The following is an 18,002-nucleotide window of genomic DNA, read 5'->3' on the forward strand; positions in this document are numbered from 1 at the left end:
TGACCCAAAAATATGGGCAAACTTGCATATATTAGGAGAATGTGCACATAAAAAAGCATATCTATTAGTAAAAAGGCATTATATTGTGGTTCAAGGACCCGACCCCCGCAGTGTGAAATGAATACGCAAGGACACGTGATATAAGGTTAATGGGCAAGAAAAGGCCACAACTTTATTGATTACAGCAGTGAAGAGGTATTGGCTTAGGCATTGGATATCTAAAACAAGTGGGTTTATTCACCAGTAGGTGGAGCCTGTTGATGCTAATCCAACTATAGGCTCACCCCTGATGTCACCGAGGGTCGTGCCATGGCCTCCCGCCAAGCAGGCATCGGACGGAATACACGACCGCCAGATCCCTTTAACGGAATACCCAAAAATTGAAGGCATAGGCGATGGCCACACCTAGCCCTTCGACGCACCACGACACATTATTCCAATGCCTAACCTACCCACCAATACCACAAAAGTTGTGACGATTGCTACGAGGTAGGCGAAAAAACCAAAAAGCCTAATGCCAAATGGAAAAATTCCTACCAGGCCCCCTGGACAACCAGGGCGACCAACCTAAGGTCCATAGCGAGGCCAATGACTAAGCCCCTGAGCTCAAAGGGAGTGGAGGGTGGGTGACTCGCGACGGGACGGCGGAGAAGAATGAGGCCGAGGAGAGGCTGGCGCCGCAGCAAAAGGCTGCTGCACACGCCCCCTGGGAGGCACCTGGTTGGGTGCCTGCCGAGGGGCGTGGGCGCCAGCCAGGTGAGAGGAGAAGGCAGGGGGCTAATGCCCCCTGCTATGGGCGGAGCTCGGGCTCGTGTCCACAACCACTCCCCTCTCTTGCAGGGAGGAGAGTCTTTAGGGGGGAATGTGGGGAAATGTGTCTATTAGGGGAAATTGCATACAGAAACATGTATAGTCAGATAAATGCCCACTAAACTGTTGCTGATTCCTACCCCACCTACCCTGAAGTTAAAATAAATAACAAACTCATATGAAAATGTGGTGAACTGAATTTCAGATTGGGGGGGAATGAGCAACAGAGAGAAACTGAAAATGATGGATTTAGCCATCCCTATACCACCTGGATCTGTTGTATTAAAAAACGACCAGGTCAATAGATCACATAGCTAAGGAAGGGAGGCGGGGGCGAGGGGGGCTGAATTATGTTAAAATTAGTTGTTCCCATTCCCCTAATTCCTCACTGTTAAAAATACAGCATGAACATTGACCGAAACACCTGCAATTGATGTTGCTGATCTGTATGAAAATCAAAGCATTTTCTGAGACAATTCAGTACAACACATTTTACCATCTCAAAGAATGTATATAAATGCAGTCCCCAAGCCAAGTGTAATTTGGAGCCAGTGAAAAAACTCTTATTCTTCGGGCAGAGAGAGAGAGAGAGAGAGAGGCAGGGAGGGAACTCTCCCCCATTTTTTGACCTCTACATAAGTAAAACTAAACTCTGCTGTGTTGGCCATGCTGAAAAAAATAGATAATAGTAAGTTCATGTGTATTGCACAGCATATCGGGAGCCACAAAGATAAAGATAATGCACATCTTCCAAGGTGACTCTCTCTACCTTGAGTAGATGGCAAGCTGTTATTTCCTCTACATCAAATCAAGGCTGACTGCTGATGCAGTACAAGAATGCAAGCATTATGTTGAAGGGCGGGCTATTTCTTTGGCAGGAATTTGATGCTCCATGCAGCAGAAAACTTTAGTTTTGAGGAGAAAAGAGGTGAAGGTTGTCAATGTGCCATTTATTTATGGATTGTGGCATTTTAAGCCTAGCACTGATGTGTTTTTCAGAACGTATGTGAAAACGCAATCTCAAGGAAGAGCAAGGCGCATCAGAGTCCTTGTATGGTTGGTAATGTGGTTTACAGATGATGAATCTAATCTAAGGTATATCTATGAAGGATCAGCAAAAGGGATACTGCCCTTGATCCTAATTTACCGCTGTCAACCTTCCCATATAATACAATTTCCAGTGCTTTTTAAACTTATGTGGGGATGCAAACTTTGCCCGGTAACTGAATCTAATGTAAGGTTCATGTCATATAAAACTTAAGAGGGATATTTTGCTTTCTTATCAGACATTTGGGCTGCAGCCCTGTATAGACTTATCTAGAAGTAGGCCCCATTGGACTCAATTGGTCTTTAGGAGGGCATGTGTAGAATGGGAAGATTATTGTTTGACAGCCTATCAGGAAATAGAGATATGGTTAAAGAATATTTAAAACAGATCTGTGGTCTCTGCTTCCAGCACCCCACTCAGTGGTGGACCTTGGGGTCTCAAATGTCAGCAGCACCCTGTGCAGACCCAAAATTCAGCACCCGTCTCCTTGCATTTTACCTCATAGTTGCAGAGCCTTCTGCAGCTTCCTCAAGGTTCCACACCCAATGCAACCAAACTGGTTGTGCTCCCCTAAATTCACCTTTGACCAGCTAAACCATGGGTAGGCAAACTAAGGCCCGGGGGCCAGATCTGGCCCAATCGCCTTCTAAATCCGGCCCACGGATGGTCCTGGAATCAGCATGTATTTACATGAGTAGAATGTGTCCTTTTATTTAAAATGCATCTCTGGGTTATTTGTGGGGCATAGGAATTCGTTCATCCCCCCCCCCCCAATATAGTCCGCCGCCCCCCCCCCCAAGGTCTGAGAGACAGTGGACCGGTGCCCTGCTGAAAAAGTTTGCTGACCCCTGTGCTAAACAACCTACCCCCTTTCCCTTAATGTCTCACACACTTACATTGCTAAAGGGACCTTTGTTTTTTGCCTCTGGGGTCCCTGGAACAACTCAATACTGGCTCTCTGTTCACAGTTCTGGAAAGAAACATTACAGCTTCTTTAACTTGATATGGTCAGGAAATGTTCATCATGATATTTTACATAAATAGGAATTTACTGTAACTGTGTGATACTATGCATGTCTACTCAGAGGTAAATCTCCTTTATTTCAGTGGGGCTTATTCCCAAGAAAGTGAGCATATTATGGTAGCCTAAATGTATAATATGCCACTGCAATCAATAGATTGGTTCAATTAGCAGTAGATGGAACTAGATAAGTATTTAAAGTTGTAGATATAGTTGTAAATACTGTACTTAATATTGGGGGTGGGTGGCAATGAGGAACAGAGGGAAACTGAAAGGAACATTCTGCTAAGATAGCTGGGTTTTATTTTAAGAAAGTTAGTAAATATTTTTGTTCTAAGAATCCATTGAGAACTGAATTAGCTAGCATATGTTTTCTTAAAAGCTGCTGCACAGATTAATCCTTTGCTGCTGTTGATTGTTTGATCTGTTGTTTACACGTGAAATTTAAAATTTATATGTTTTTCAAGTTTTTATTCGGTGATGGAGCCATGTTTTTGTAGGGTAAAAATCTTGAAATGAATGCATGGTATGTATATATATGATAGTGGATAATCAAATGTCAAAATAAATAGGCAGAGGCTCTAAGAATGGAGCTAAGTTTCAAACTGGAAATTATTCATATTAATGAGGATAAATAAAGATCAAGCAGAGCAATAGGATATGATGCTTTGTCTCAAAGAGAGTTAACCATTAACATCATCATCACAACTTATTTATATGCCACTTGTCCACAATATGTTCAAAGAGGCTGCAAGAACAATAAACAATCATAATATCAAGCACTCATAATAGTTTGTTTAGGGAAGCTTTTAATGTTTGATGGACTATTGTATTTTAATATTCTGTTGGAAGCCACCCAGAATAGTTGGGGAAACCCAGCCAGATGGGTGGGGTATAAATAATAAATTGTTGTTGTTGTTAGCCAAATACATGTCCAAGATGACAAAAACATTAAAATTTAAAGCTTTCCATAAACATATGATTAATATATCTGTCATAAATAAGAGAAATAATAAATATCCACCTTTAAATAAACAAAAGCTTTTCACAGCTCACTAAGGCATTGGTAAAGAATATATCTCAAGAAGTCATGCTCTCTAACATTACATGGCTAAGGAACCCTTAGATCAAGGGTGGCTAACATGTGGTCCTTGGATGTTTCTAAATTCCAGCTTGTAACACCATCTCTAGAATAGCCTGATATTTCGCTGTCTTTCTCAGAACAGCAAAAAGGCAAAAGAAAGCACAGAACACCCTGCAAAAAATGAATGTTGACAACATGCAGATGCCAAATGTTTGTCAATCTGGAAGGTTTGGTATTTAATTATTACATTTCTATATAACAAACGTTTTCTAGGTAGCTCACAAGGCAAACAACTGCAACAACATTAAAATACAATATAGAACAATAACAATTATAACATATTAATTTTAAAAATGAACTAGAAGTGGAACACAATTTGAAATCAATTTAAACCTGAGACACCCAGGTTCCTTAAAAGGCCTAGGTGAACGGCAACAACCAGTGCTGATTTATCCTATTTGAAGCTCTGTTCCTTTTTCTTAATTTACAGAAAGGAACTCTCATTGCTTAGTCTCCTTCCAATATGTTGTTTTCAAATCCCTGCTGCTCATATGTACCTTGTGCCCTGCAGTAAACTAGGTAGATATATTGCAGTGACTTTGCATACATTTTTCACTGGATAGCCAATCCAACATTGCATCATTAAGGCACCAGATCTTGGCATTTCCCAGATTGTCAAATGACTAAAGATCTTTTCGAGCCAGATTTATATTACACTTTCTGAGCCACGATGCCCTCGTCCCATCTGCAGTGCATGTCTTTTCACTATCTACGCCATTGGTTTTTTTCCAAAGGCATCTGTTATTGTCAGGTAGAGCTGTGGCTCTGTTTGTGTGAGGCACAGAACAGACCATTCTTATTAAACAACACACTGTTTTCTGCCTATAAACTGGCACACGTTCCATAGCTATAAATCAGGATTCCACATTGGAAGAAATCAGGAGTGGAAAGGCGACAGTTCATTGGCACATGATAACTGGGGTGGAAGGATGGGAGATGTCACAATTTGTGATTGCAGCCATCGGTGAAATGCAAGTAACTCAGAGGATTGGAAGATAATGTGTGAAAGAAAAGAAAGCTTGATTAGAACTTGACTTGTACAGTGTTTTGTTTATGTTTTCCTTTTCATGTGTTCCCTAATTAGATGTATTATGTGTTATAAAGCAATATGCACAAGTTGGAGCACCTCTTCTGGCAAGGGTAGCCAATGGGTCAGATATTACTGGACCATGGCACCTATTATCTCTGATCATTAGCCAAGATGGCTGGGCTTGGTGGGAGTTGAACAACATCTGGTGGGCCACAAGTTAACCACCCCTGATCTACACAATTTATTGCACAGTGAGGAATTCATGTTGCAGCAATTAAGATTATAGATTTGGCTGGCACATTAGCTGACTATAATGTCTTTAAAAATACAAATGGTGGCTTTACCCATGGTTGTCTATATATCATCACTCATTTTATTAACAAAATATCTTCTGAGGCTTTAACCATAATGCCAAACATCCATGGACCAAATGTGATATTAAGCCTAGCCAAACTGTCACCATCATTGTTGTACCTGTGGTTTAATAAATATAATTACAGTTCAGTTGTATGCCTGAAAGTATGTGCACTCACATCTCCAAATCTTAAACCCAGGAGAATAAATGTAAAAGTGAAAGAATTAATTTCATGCAAATATATTTAACTTCATCCAGATGTCTTAGATGCTCCAGGTTAGGGAAAAATAGCTAAGATGAAAGATCCTTCAGAAGCAGCACAATGTCAATGATAGTTTAATTAGGGGGGGAAATAATTTGTAATCCCACAGACACGAGAGATGAACTAAATGCCAATAAAGGGAATCTGAGAATAAAATTAATAGACCTACTGAAGAGGCAACAGTAGCATAGACCTTGAAAGCATCAGTTTCTAGCCGATAAAAATCAGTTATCTGCTTGTCTAACTGTTATCCTTATGCATCTGATTAACTAAGGTGAAGCAAGGTATCTCCAGGGGCTTCTCTCAGTGAAGGACATACTGTATATGCTTTAAGACAGGTTATTTGTTTGCCCTTCTTAAGGAGCTGAAAATTCTACTTCTGTCTGTAGGTTTATGTTGTCCCCACTGGGCATTCCATCAGATCCAATCATCCTTATTTCATTACTTAAGCTTCTAGAGAGTTCTGTCCAGAGACGTACACTTCTAAATGTCGTTGCTTCTAAGGCATTTGCTTTATGAAACAAACAAACAAGAAGGATTTCCCCCCCAAAATATCTACTTGTCAAGAAATGTATTATACTTTAAATATTCTGAAATAAACAAACTGCTTTTTTAAAAAAGTAAAAATCTTGCCTGCAGTGGCTATACTCCTAGAAGCCTAGAGATGAAGCAAAGGTTTAATTTCACGAGGATTTGTATTTTGAAGTATTCGAAGGCCACCATGGTCACTTCACATCTTATATTTGAGAACTTTTCCTTCAAATGAAAAACAGCATGGAAACAGTGGGGAGGCCAGTGTGTGGCAATGAAAAGACTGTTGGTTTTGAAGGATGTGGGAGATCCTGGTTCAAAAACCCACTCACACAAAAAGTTCAGCATATAGGCTCTTGGGTCACTCATTTTCCCTTAGCCTCACCTGTCTCAGAGGGTCAATGTGAGGATCACTGAACAAAATAAGAACTGTGAAGTTCTCTGAACACTGAACTGTCTTAGAGGAATGAGAAGTAATCAGGAAGACTGTAGAAAAAGGACGAAAATTAGGAAGTGATGGCTGAGCTCACGTTGAAAGGAAAACCTACTCCCACATTATTTTTCCATGAGTATCAGCTAACACAGAAAATGGTTGGGAAGCAGGAATAGTTGGGTGTGCTAGTTTATCCCAACAAATACTTACAGAAGTAGGTATCGTGCATGGCAAAGGGCAGGCTTCCTATCATTAAAAAAAAGAAATGCAGAAGCAGTGGGGAACCTGTGGCACTTTAGCAGTTGCTGGGCTGCAACTCCTATATGGAACAGGTCTCGGTGTTTTGATTTCTGGGAATGGAGTTGAGAGACGACCTAACCTGGGGAGAGAACAGCAAAGACCTGGTGAAGAGAGCACAGCAGAGGTTATATTTTCTGAGAATCCTCCAGAAAAACAATCTCTCAAAGGACCTGTTGATGGCATTTTACCATTGCACTGTGGAGAGCGTACTAACTTATGGTCTGTGTGTGTGGTTTGGGAGCTGCACAGCCAGGGAAAAAACAATGCTATCCAGGGTTGTAAAGACTGCAGAGAGAATTATTGGGTGCACTCTTCCCACCTTAGATCAAATCTATGCTGCCAGGTGCCATAAGAAGGCGGCAGAGATAGCACATGACAGTACACACCCCGGAAATGATCTCTTTCAGCTTCTGCCTTCTGGAAGAAGGTATAGGGTTATACAGGCCAGGACTAGCTGCCTGAGAAACAGTTTCTACGCTAATGCAATTCTGGATCTAAACGCAGCATAAGGGGTCTCTGTAGTATAGTGTAATTTAAAATGGGGTTTTAGAGTTTTTAGGGGTTTTTGAATGTTTTCTGTAGTTTTGTAGTAGTTTTATGCAGTTTTTATGTAGTTTTATGTAGTTTTGTGGTAGTTTTATGTAGTTTTTCAATTTCATTGTTCCGCAAGGGACAATAACAATAAAGATATCGTATCATATAACCTCTTGCTTGCTGAAGTTGATGTGAGTTGGAATCCAACAACATCAGGAGGGCTACAGGTTCATCATCCCTGAAATGCTCAAATGGCTAGTCTGCACAGTACAAGTTATGTGGGCAATATCCAGTGATGTTCAAGGACTTCTGACTGTCCAACAGAAGTTCCCCTCCCTTTCCTCTCCCTGCACGGTCCTCCCCCTGTTCCCTGCCAAAATATAGTTCACCAAAATAGTTTTGCAATGTCAATATAGAAAGTGTTTCATTTTAATAGCAAAGTGCAGCCAGGGGTATGACAAGCTAGGACCGTTTAATGGCATATCCACAAAATGCAAAGACGATCCTCACTGTCTCTGTGATGTCTCTGCTATGTACTGATAGCTAAAGGAGGACACACATCCGAGTGAGGATGATGTTTGATTTAACTTGCACATGGACACCCACAAACTGGTGCCTGACACTCAAGGATCGCAGTAAAAGGGAAATAGCCTTTCAATGAAAAGGTGCTACAAAGAATTTGAGATTCAGATCATCTTCAAATTGTGAGATTCAAATCATAAAGAGGGAAGATGTACTACTTTTAAAGCATCTGAATATGCATACTCTACCTCCAGCAAAACATGACAATATTTTTTTATTAAGCAATTTCTATCCCTAAGTTGGTTATTGTAAGCATCTGTAAAATATAGAGCACTTCAGAGATTCTTTGGTTCAATAAAAATTGTTTTCTCTAACAAGCAGTGATTATAACTAGCTCCCTGTGTTTACTTTTATATGGCTACATAAAAATTGCTTACCTTAGAAAAATCTTAATTGCTTCAAACTGTGTAAAATGTGGCATGCAATATATGGGAAATCTCATCATTATTTGTTGAGTGGGCATATTGGATTAACATCCTGGTGTCTGTGGGGATTTTTTTTCTGTTTGCCCAACCTCAATTTCTACATTTATGTCTTATGATATGTAATATGAGCTTCTGTTTAGAAAGAAAGAGAAACCCCAGCCCCGGCCCATGTCATGTGCAACTTCTTTCACATCCCTGGATCAAGCAGCCTTCTGAATCATGAAGCTCAAGTTACCTTTCGACTCCATTTCCCTTATATTAGCATCAGCTGATATGACAGCTGTGACCTACCTGGATGGAGATAGCAGATAACAACAACAGTGATGCAAGTGGATAATATTGTACAGCATAACACTTTTGGGGTAGGTTTTTTTATTATTAAAAAAGAGACTTAACATATCTGCAGAGGCGGAAAGGGTGAAGACATCAATTTTGCTCTTCCTTACCGAACATTTAGGGGAAACTTGTACTCTATCCATCAACCGAGGGGGTCACTCAGCTGGCAAGCACCAAAGGTGCTGATCTCAGCAAGATAACCTTTTCAATCCATCATCATTTGCCGTAAATAGGATTCTGTTCAAAGTACAGCAGAATGATGAAGACAGAAGAACTACACTGCTGTGCTTTTGTAGGGCTTCACTTTCAGAAAAAGAAACCATTGATCACTCGGCATGCCCAGGTTTAGCGCTTAGTGTTTGTACCCATGCAGGGATCTCAGATTCACAGGTATTAAAAGATGGCTTTCTTGTCTCTGTAGGAGCTTAGGTTTAAGAACAGAGGTATAGTCATGCTTTTATCCACCTGTGTAAAGGGTATTGATTTCGACGGGATGAAAGCATGTTGGGTTTATTGTGCGGCTGGAAGTAGGGGGAGATTTTTTTTTAGAAAGACATGCTTGTTGATTGTTGAGTAGGGAGGAAATATTGAGGTGTGCCATTCAGATGCCAGAGACAACCACTGAAAACAACCTTGCCCTTTGGAGGAGTTTGATTTAATTCCCCTGAGGAAGAGAATCAACTGCTTTTCTATCATGCTGTTCCTATAAAAAGATGTAATGGGGCAATCTTAGAATGGTAGTCCTGGAAGGAGCCTATGAACTCAACCAACAAGGCAGTTCTTATTGAATTTGGCTTTGGGTATCATTTTAAAAACAAGGGGAGGAAATTCCAGTGGTATGATGAAGTATGGAAAATGGCACCATGAACAAATGGGACATACTGGCCAGCGATGGGAAACCTCAGGCAATGGTGCCAAATGTAGCACATTGTCTGTCAGACAAACACCCTCCCAAGGTGCACACCCCTTACTAACCTTGCTGTCAGGGAACTGACATCGGAGACCAGCAGAGAGAGAAGTTGCCCCGATAGTGCAGGAGAGGGAACCAGCAAGGAGAAAGAGAGGGTTTCCGAGGGGGAAGGGAATCAAGGTGACACCAAGAAAGAAGGAGGGGATGAGAGCACTTTGGAGGGAAGGCTCAGGGACTCTTCCAGTGAGATCAGTGGGGAGAGTGCCGGACCACCACTGGGCATGCCTACTCTGCGCAGAAGGCTTCCGCGCAGAGAGGCTAGGCGGAGACTGGCTGTCAAGGAATTCTTATGTTGGAAAAAATTTAGGAAACACCCACTAACGGATTCTGCCAGCGACTGAAGCAGACGCACAGGAGTGCGCTTCAGTTAGGGAAAGGTTTAAACAACAAGCAGTTTAGGGAAGTCGGTGACTTACACACAAGCAACTACAATTCCCATTACACTTGCTTTCCATTTTCATCAACTGTTTGCCCGGCTGGAATGTGACTTTGCACTCTGCAAAGCCCACTTGCTTGTCTGGATGGAGGATAAAGAAAAGATGGATCTCTTCGTCCCACCACCCTCACAGGACACAAGAGAGGACCTTCTTGGTGCTGCTTCCAGACTTTGGAACTCCCTCCCTGGATAAGCTAGAGCAGCTCTCTCCTTATCATGCTTCTGTCAGCAGGTGAAGACTTTCTTTGTTCCAACAGGCTTATGGTGAATGTGAAGAATCTAGCTTACTATGCAAAGGTAATGTTCATCTTCACTGCTCGGAACACTTTTGCCTTTGCTTCCCTTCTCCTCACCACTGGTATATGTTTTCTGGGAGGTTGTCCAGAAGGGAATGTGGCCTCAGGCGGAAAAAAAGATTCCCCATTCCTGCTATATAAGTGGTGCAAAGAAAATCATGCTGCAGACAAATTTATTGTAAGGTGGAGTCTGTGAATTACTGGAATCTATAATTCCAAGGTAAGGGGACGCGGGTGGTGCTGTGGGTTAAACCACAGAGCCTAGGACTTGCCGATCAGAAGGTCGGCGGTTCGAATCCCTGCGACGGGGTGAGCTCCCGTTGCTCGGTCCCTGCTCCTGCCAACCTAGCAGTTCGAAAGCACGTCAAAGTGCAAGTAGATAAATAGGTACCGCTCCGGCGGGAAGGTAAACGGTGTTTCTGTGCGCTGCTCTGGTTCGCCAGAAGCAGCTTAGTCATGCTGGCCACATGACCCAGAAGTTGTACGCCGGCTCCCTCGGCCAATAAAGCGAGATGAGCACCACAACCCCAGAGTCAGGATCTAATGGTCAGGGGTCCCTTTACCTTTACTTTATATAATTCCAAGGTAAGATACAATCATATGTCTTGTTTACGCTAACACCTTCCTTGACTTTAGAATGAAATAGTCAAGAAGACATTTTTATTATTACTCTTATTTGTACACGTATGACATAATTTGATGAAATTATGTTCAGTTAGCTTTCTCCACACCCCCACACACCGCAGCCGCCACTTCCCTCTCTTTGTCTTTATGTATATCTTTGTGTAACTTAGGTCATTTAATAGTAGTATTTTTCTTTTTTATTAAAAAAAATGAGTGGGGCAAGATGCCATTTTGACTTTTCCCCTCAGGTGTGTAAATGACTTAGGAAAACCTTGTCCACTGATCCAAGCAAGAATGCGCTCTCCATAAGTCATTGTAAAAAAGGAGGCTCATTGATTGATTTACATTTGCAATCATGCCTATCCCTCTGGCTCGGACAATAATCAATGTGAACAGATGAGCTCTCATCTCCAAGCAGCTAAACATCTGTTTCAGAGGGCATAATGGAATTAAAAGGGGCTGAGAAAAGGGCAAATATGACCACTAGACTCCACATAGCAGATATGTCACTAACCATCATAATTATAAGATGAATCTTGGTGACTCATAATGCTTGTCTGAAACAAGAAGCAGGGAATTACAATCCCTCAAATTCCTCTCAGCTTGGGATATTAACAGAGCAATCCTAATTTCTTTGCTGTGGTCGTGGGGGGTTGGAGTGGGCAGGAGTGTCCCTCCACCAACCGAATCAACTTCTATCAGCCTCCCAACAGAGAGACCGTCAGTGAAGGGATTCTGGTTTCCTTCCGCTGATGAAGAGCTCCCCTTCCACCTACCAAATCCTCATTGCTGACTCCAATGGGATCCCTGCCAGTGCCAGTCACCAGAAAACATCAAAATGGAGTTTTCATGGAGCAAGGCTAAGCCCACCGGATGGCCCTGCTGTAATTGCATGATGGCACTAGGCTCAATCCAGGGACAATGGCTGTGCTAGTTTCAGGCTGATACAGTGATCTGCCTGCAGCCCTTGTTTCACCTTGGCCACTGTGTGAAGCAGGGCTACATAGGGAGTGGTGGCCCAGCCACCCTGTAAAGCCTGCCAGGCCAGGGGGGGAAAGCTTAGATTGCTCCCCAATTGTATTAATATGTTGAAAGTCCAGCTGCAAGGCAATGCCTGTGTTCTCCTGCAATTCAGAGATCATAGTACATTCCAATAGCTTATGTGATCAATTAAGGATAAATAATAAGCTTACCCCAATAAGAGAGGCTTGCCTGCCTCATTGCCCTCTGGGTACAAGCCAGAGAGCTTTCTATTTCCCCCAAGCTTTTCATATACAGTTTTAACCCTGCTGACTATGCTATTCTGCTTTTATGGCTTCCGGCTTATTTATATATATATATAAATATAAAATATACGTTAGCCTTTTTGCTGGAATGTGTTTCTTGAGGGACCGAAAGGGGGACCAATGACGTTTTGATAAATAAATATCAAATTTCATACCATTACATATTTGGGAGTCAATCTGGTGTCCGGTGGCTTTGTATGGAAATGAGGTTGGGAGGTTGATGGATTTCCTTGCTTGATGTGCAATTGTTACCTAGTGGGGCTTTAAAACCATAAGTGAGCCTAGCTGAGGGAATACAGCTGTCCATGAAGGCACAGGTCAATTCTGTGTCCAGGGCAGCTGTCTACCAGCTTCATCTGGTACACTGGCTGAGACCCACCCTGCCCGCAGACCGTCTCACCAGAGTAGTGCTTGCTCTAGTTATATCCCGCTTGGACTACTGCAATGTTCTCTATATGAGGCTACCTTTGAAGGTGACCCAGAAACTGCAACTAATCCATAATGCGGAAGCTAAACTGGTGACGGGGAGTGGCCACCAAGACCATATAACACCAGTCCTGAAGGATCTACATTGGCTCCCAGTACGTTTCAGAGCACAATTCAAAGTGTTGCTGCTAACCTTTAAAGCCCTAAATGGCCTTGGCCCAGTAAAACTGAAGGAGCGTCTCCACCCCCATTGTTCAACCCGGACACTGAGGTCCGCCTCTGGGGGTCTTCTGGTGGTTCCCTCACTGCAAGAAGTGAAGTTACAGGGAACCAGGCAGAGGGCCTTCTCAGTAGTGGCGCCCGCCCTGTGGAACGCCCTCCCATCAGATGTCAAGGAAATAAACAACTATCTGACTTTTAGAAGACATCTAAAGGCAGCCCTGCTGAGGGAAGTTGTTAATGTTTGATGTTTTATTGTCTTTTTAATATTTTGTTAGAAGCCACCCAGAGTGGCTGGGGAAACCTAGCCAGATGGGCGGGGTATTAATTGTTGTTGTTGTTGTTGTTCTCCAGGCAGAAGGCAGTGTGCATACTGGGCAGTGGTGAATCTACAAGTGCAGAAGGAGTGCATTCCTCAGTGAAGATCAGCCTGCCTCCTGATCTTATGCTATAGATCCACCCCCAACATTTTCTGAGACAAAATCTTGTTCAACAGTAATTCACATTAAAGAGCAGTCAAAGCTTTAAAACTTTATTAGAATACTAAAGGAATTTTATTGTATCAGATTGCTAATTACTTTGGAAATAAATGACTTCAGCTTTCTGGGTTGCTATTTGTGTATTTCCGTTAGACATACTGTTGCAATCCCCTGTATAAGCTGCTAAAGACAATTCAAGCTTTCTTCTCTCTCTTTCTTTCTGTAATTACAACGGGAAAAGGTAAGGTACTCCCAAGTAAATTTTCTTTCAAAGGAGACTCTACTGACACTGACATGATTGCATTCCAATATGTTTGCTTTTAGAATTTTGCACATTAATTCTTTCTGGAATGCTAAAGACGTCAGAGATCAATGTTGTCTAAACTGCTGCAATTTTTAAATGGGAAGTTGTAGCTGAGGTTCTTGTTTATGAGCAGTTTTTTCCCAAAATTAAAAGTGTCAGGTTTGCAAATGGGAAGCAGAAAGGACAACTTTGTTCTCTGTTTCTCCATAACTAAAACTAAAGCTTCTTTATAATGCATTGAGAGCTCATCTTTCTAAATGTGCTGCTTCTAAAGGGAGGGGGTGGACCATAAATTTTTAGTCCGCATCAGGAATCCAAATTTATTAAAAGAGAGCCAAGTGCTTTTTCAATGATCTAAATGCCATTATCTTTTCAAATGGATAAAACGGTATTTGGGCATGGCAATTAAAGCCTTCACAACAGCAGAAGAGAGAGACTTCGTTTAAAATATATTCATAGTTCAAAATTACACTAATGGGTGAAAGCATGCAGTTGGAGCAATGTAGAGACCAAATAGCAAGGAAATGCAAAATTGAGCCATTTCTGTTCAGACAGCCCAGTTTTCACTCCTTGTTGTGACAGGAGGAAAGGAATGTAATCAAGAGCTCTGCTGAATTAAGAAGGGGATACTAGCCAAATAAACACATTTTTATAAATGTTGCTTTGGCTTTGGATCATCCAGAGTAAAACTGGGATCTGTGAACATCTGAATTGTGATAGTGGTGGAAATGATAAGACTTGCTGCTGGTTGCTAAGGCTTAACCCTTAATGAAGTACATAGTAAACAAGTGTATAAATTAGGGATAGATAACTGTCACGGTCAGTTTCTCTCAGTTTCTTTTCTCAACCTTAAATTCATTTCTCCACATTTATGCAGCAATTTGCCATTTTAAAAAAAAATCTCATGAAAATTTGCCAGCATTTTAGTGTCAATTTCTTCCAATAAATACATTTTTATGCATTTTTGACTAATATACACATTTCGGCAAGCAATTGTCCCTAAAGTAATGTATTTTTGTTATTTTCACTTCATATAATTTTAAAGCTGTGACTAATTGGAAATGTCTGGGTACACTACAAGATATAGGGCATAACTCTCAAATGCTTGTATGCACCTTTGAATATCTGTATCAGGGAAATTGCTTTAAAATGATGGTTAGGTGCTGCATACTCAAGCGAAGCTAAACATGAAGCATAATTCTAGTTACTGGAAATGTTAAAGGAAACAGAGTGATTTCTATAATACCTGGTGGACATGTCCACTTCCATAAAAAATGGAGAAAGATAAGAAGCTTAATGGAAAAGATAAGTTATTCTATCGGATTGGGTTCGTTACTTTTATTTGTGTGCTCACAGAAGCTATTATAAGAGAATTTTGAATTAGCTCATGATTTCATATGACTGCAAGAGTTCTATTCAGTGCCAGATTTACATATAAGCTAAATAAGCTATATCTTAGGGTCCCACTCTCTTGGCCCCCCAAAAAAAATTTCACTATTAATATACTTCTTCTTAATTGTATTTCAGTTCAACAATTACTTTGATAAAATCCATATTTTGTTATGTGCAAATGGCTTTGGATACCTATTAGGTCCATAAATTACCATATAGCATACCATATTTTTCGCCCTATAGGACGCACCGTCCCATAAGACGCACCTAGTTTTTTGGGGGGGAAATAAAGGGAAAAAAATTATTTCCACCCCAGGCGCGGGGCTGAGGCAGCCCGAGCTTCCCCCGACCCCAGCCCCCAAACAGGCAGCTCTCTGCAAGCCGTGGGAGCCCAGCTGTGGCTCCCGCTGCTTGAGGAGAGATCCGCGAAGCCTGGACGCGCTGAGATCAGCGCACGCAGGCTTCGGGATGCCGGCAACTCTCCCCAAGCAGCGGGAGCATTCCCGCTGCTTGGGGAGAGATCCGCGAAGCCTGGACGTGCTGAGATCAGCGTGCGCAGGCTTCGGGATGCCGGCAACTCTCCCCAAGCAGCGGGAACGTTCCCGCTGCTTGGGGAGAGATCCGCGAAGCCTGGACGCGCTGAGATCAGCGCGCGCAGGCTTCGGGATGCCGGCAACTCTCCCCAAGCAGCGGGAACGTTCCCGCTGCTTGGGGAGAGATCCGCGAAGCCTGGACGCGCTGAGATCAGCGCGTGCAGGCTTCAGGATGCCGGCAACTCTCCCCAAGCAGCGGGAGCGTTCCTGCTGCTTGGGGAGAGATCCGCGAAGCCTGGACGCGCTGAGATCAGCGCGCGCAGGCTTCGGATGCCGGCAACTCTCCCCAAGCAGCGGGAACGTTCCCGCTGCTTGGGGAGAGGTCCGCGAAGCCTGGAGAGCGAGAGGGGTCGGTGCGCACTGGTACGGTATATTCAACATGAAAGACAGCGACGATGTGTTGTTGACAAAGGACAGCTGGACATATAAAGGGCCCCATTACCTTCAGTAGCTTAGGGCTTCATCAAACCTAAATCTGACCCTGGTTCTATTAGGTATTATGGGAAAGGGTGGTGCACTCATTGCTCTTCTTCATCTGTCTCCATGCTGGGCAACAAACTGGGCCTCAGGTGAGTCTGGGACTTTTGTCTCACAGCAGCAGTGCAGTTCATTAATCATCCATCACAACCACACCTACCCACTGCACCTTCTAAAATAAAAACACTGGACTACACTTCAGAGATATAATGCACCACTCAAATGCCCCACCACCAGTAAATCGGTGCAACAACAGTTACTTTGCAGAGCTGATGTAACTGATACTCTCTCAACCACAGCTACTCCAATATTGGTATAGAAATCTTTATCTGCATTAGTGCTGGCAGGGTAATTTTCTAAACTCATGGGTAGAATCACTTGGGGGGTGGCTATGAAAAAAGATCAGTCTTAGAAATATAATGAATCTACATTTCTGTTGCTACCATTGTTCCTGGGGTAAAGGTAAAGGTAAAGGGACCCCTGACCATTAGGTCCAGTTGTGACTGACTCTCGGGTTGCGGCGCTCATCTCGCTTTATTGGCCAAGGGAGCCGACGTACAGCTTCTGGGTCATGTGGCCAGCATGCCTAAGCCGCATCTGGTGAACCAGAGCAGCGCACGGAAATGCCATTTACCTTCCCGCCGGAGCGGTTCCTATTTAACTACTTGCACTTTGACGTGCTTTCGAACTGCTAGGTTGGCAGGAGTTGTTCCTGGGGTACCTTTTGCCTAAACACAGCTGCACTAAAATCCAGGATACTTGAATTGTTTTCTGTTGGGCAACAATTAGTTCTCCACTTGGGAAGACCAGCAGAAAAGGCTTTAAAATGAGCCAAGAAGTTCCCTATATGGGTAATGGGTGTGTTGCTACAGCTCCCTTCTGTCCAGTTGGCTAGATCTGCTTTCCTCAATGTCAGCCACTGCTATGATTTCACTGGTTAGCTAAAAGCACTGAAAGGTGGGTTCATGTCTCACAAAACAAACGAGCAGAATAGGGCCTGCATGTTTTGACTAACATCTTCAGTTCTATCTATAAGACCTAATAACTTACTGAAAGAAAGTAGGGATGTAAGGAGGCAGCAATTTTTGTCCCATTGGTAGCCTTGTCCTGCAAGAATTTGTCTAATCCTCTTTTAAAGCCATCCAAGTTGGTTGCCATCACTGACTCCTGTGGGAATCAGCTCCATTGTTTAACTATGCACTACATGAAGAAATATGTTCTTTTATCTGTCCTGAATCTTCCAACATGTAATTAATTGTATAATTAACTTCAGTACATTTCAATGGAACGTAAATGTCAAAAGAGAACTGTCAAAAGCCATGCGGAAAAGAGCGTAATTTTTAAATGTAACATTCATGGACTGAAACCCCCTACCCCGTTTGATGAGTATTGATTTGCCACATAGTGGCTGCTCTCCCCCAATATCCTGGCTCTTGCCTTTTTGGTTCTGGGTAATGGGCAATATTGGGTCTCATGTGCAATGTTTGTTTCGAACCTGTTTGAAAGATGCCTGATCTGTGTGACTTCCTCACCTTGTTTTTTTAAAAATAAATGTGTGGATTATAATTGCTTGTCACATTGGCAATTCATCATTTTGCCTACCTGGAAAGTAATCATGAGTTTAATGGCATTGATTGATACCTTGACAGTGAATGCTGGAAGGATATTAATATTAGTTGGTAAAAACAA

This window comes from Podarcis bocagei (genome assembly GCF_964188305.1).
Source record: "Podarcis bocagei genome assembly, chromosome: 6".
Lineage (NCBI taxonomy): Eukaryota > Metazoa > Chordata > Lepidosauria > Squamata > Lacertidae > Podarcis > Podarcis bocagei.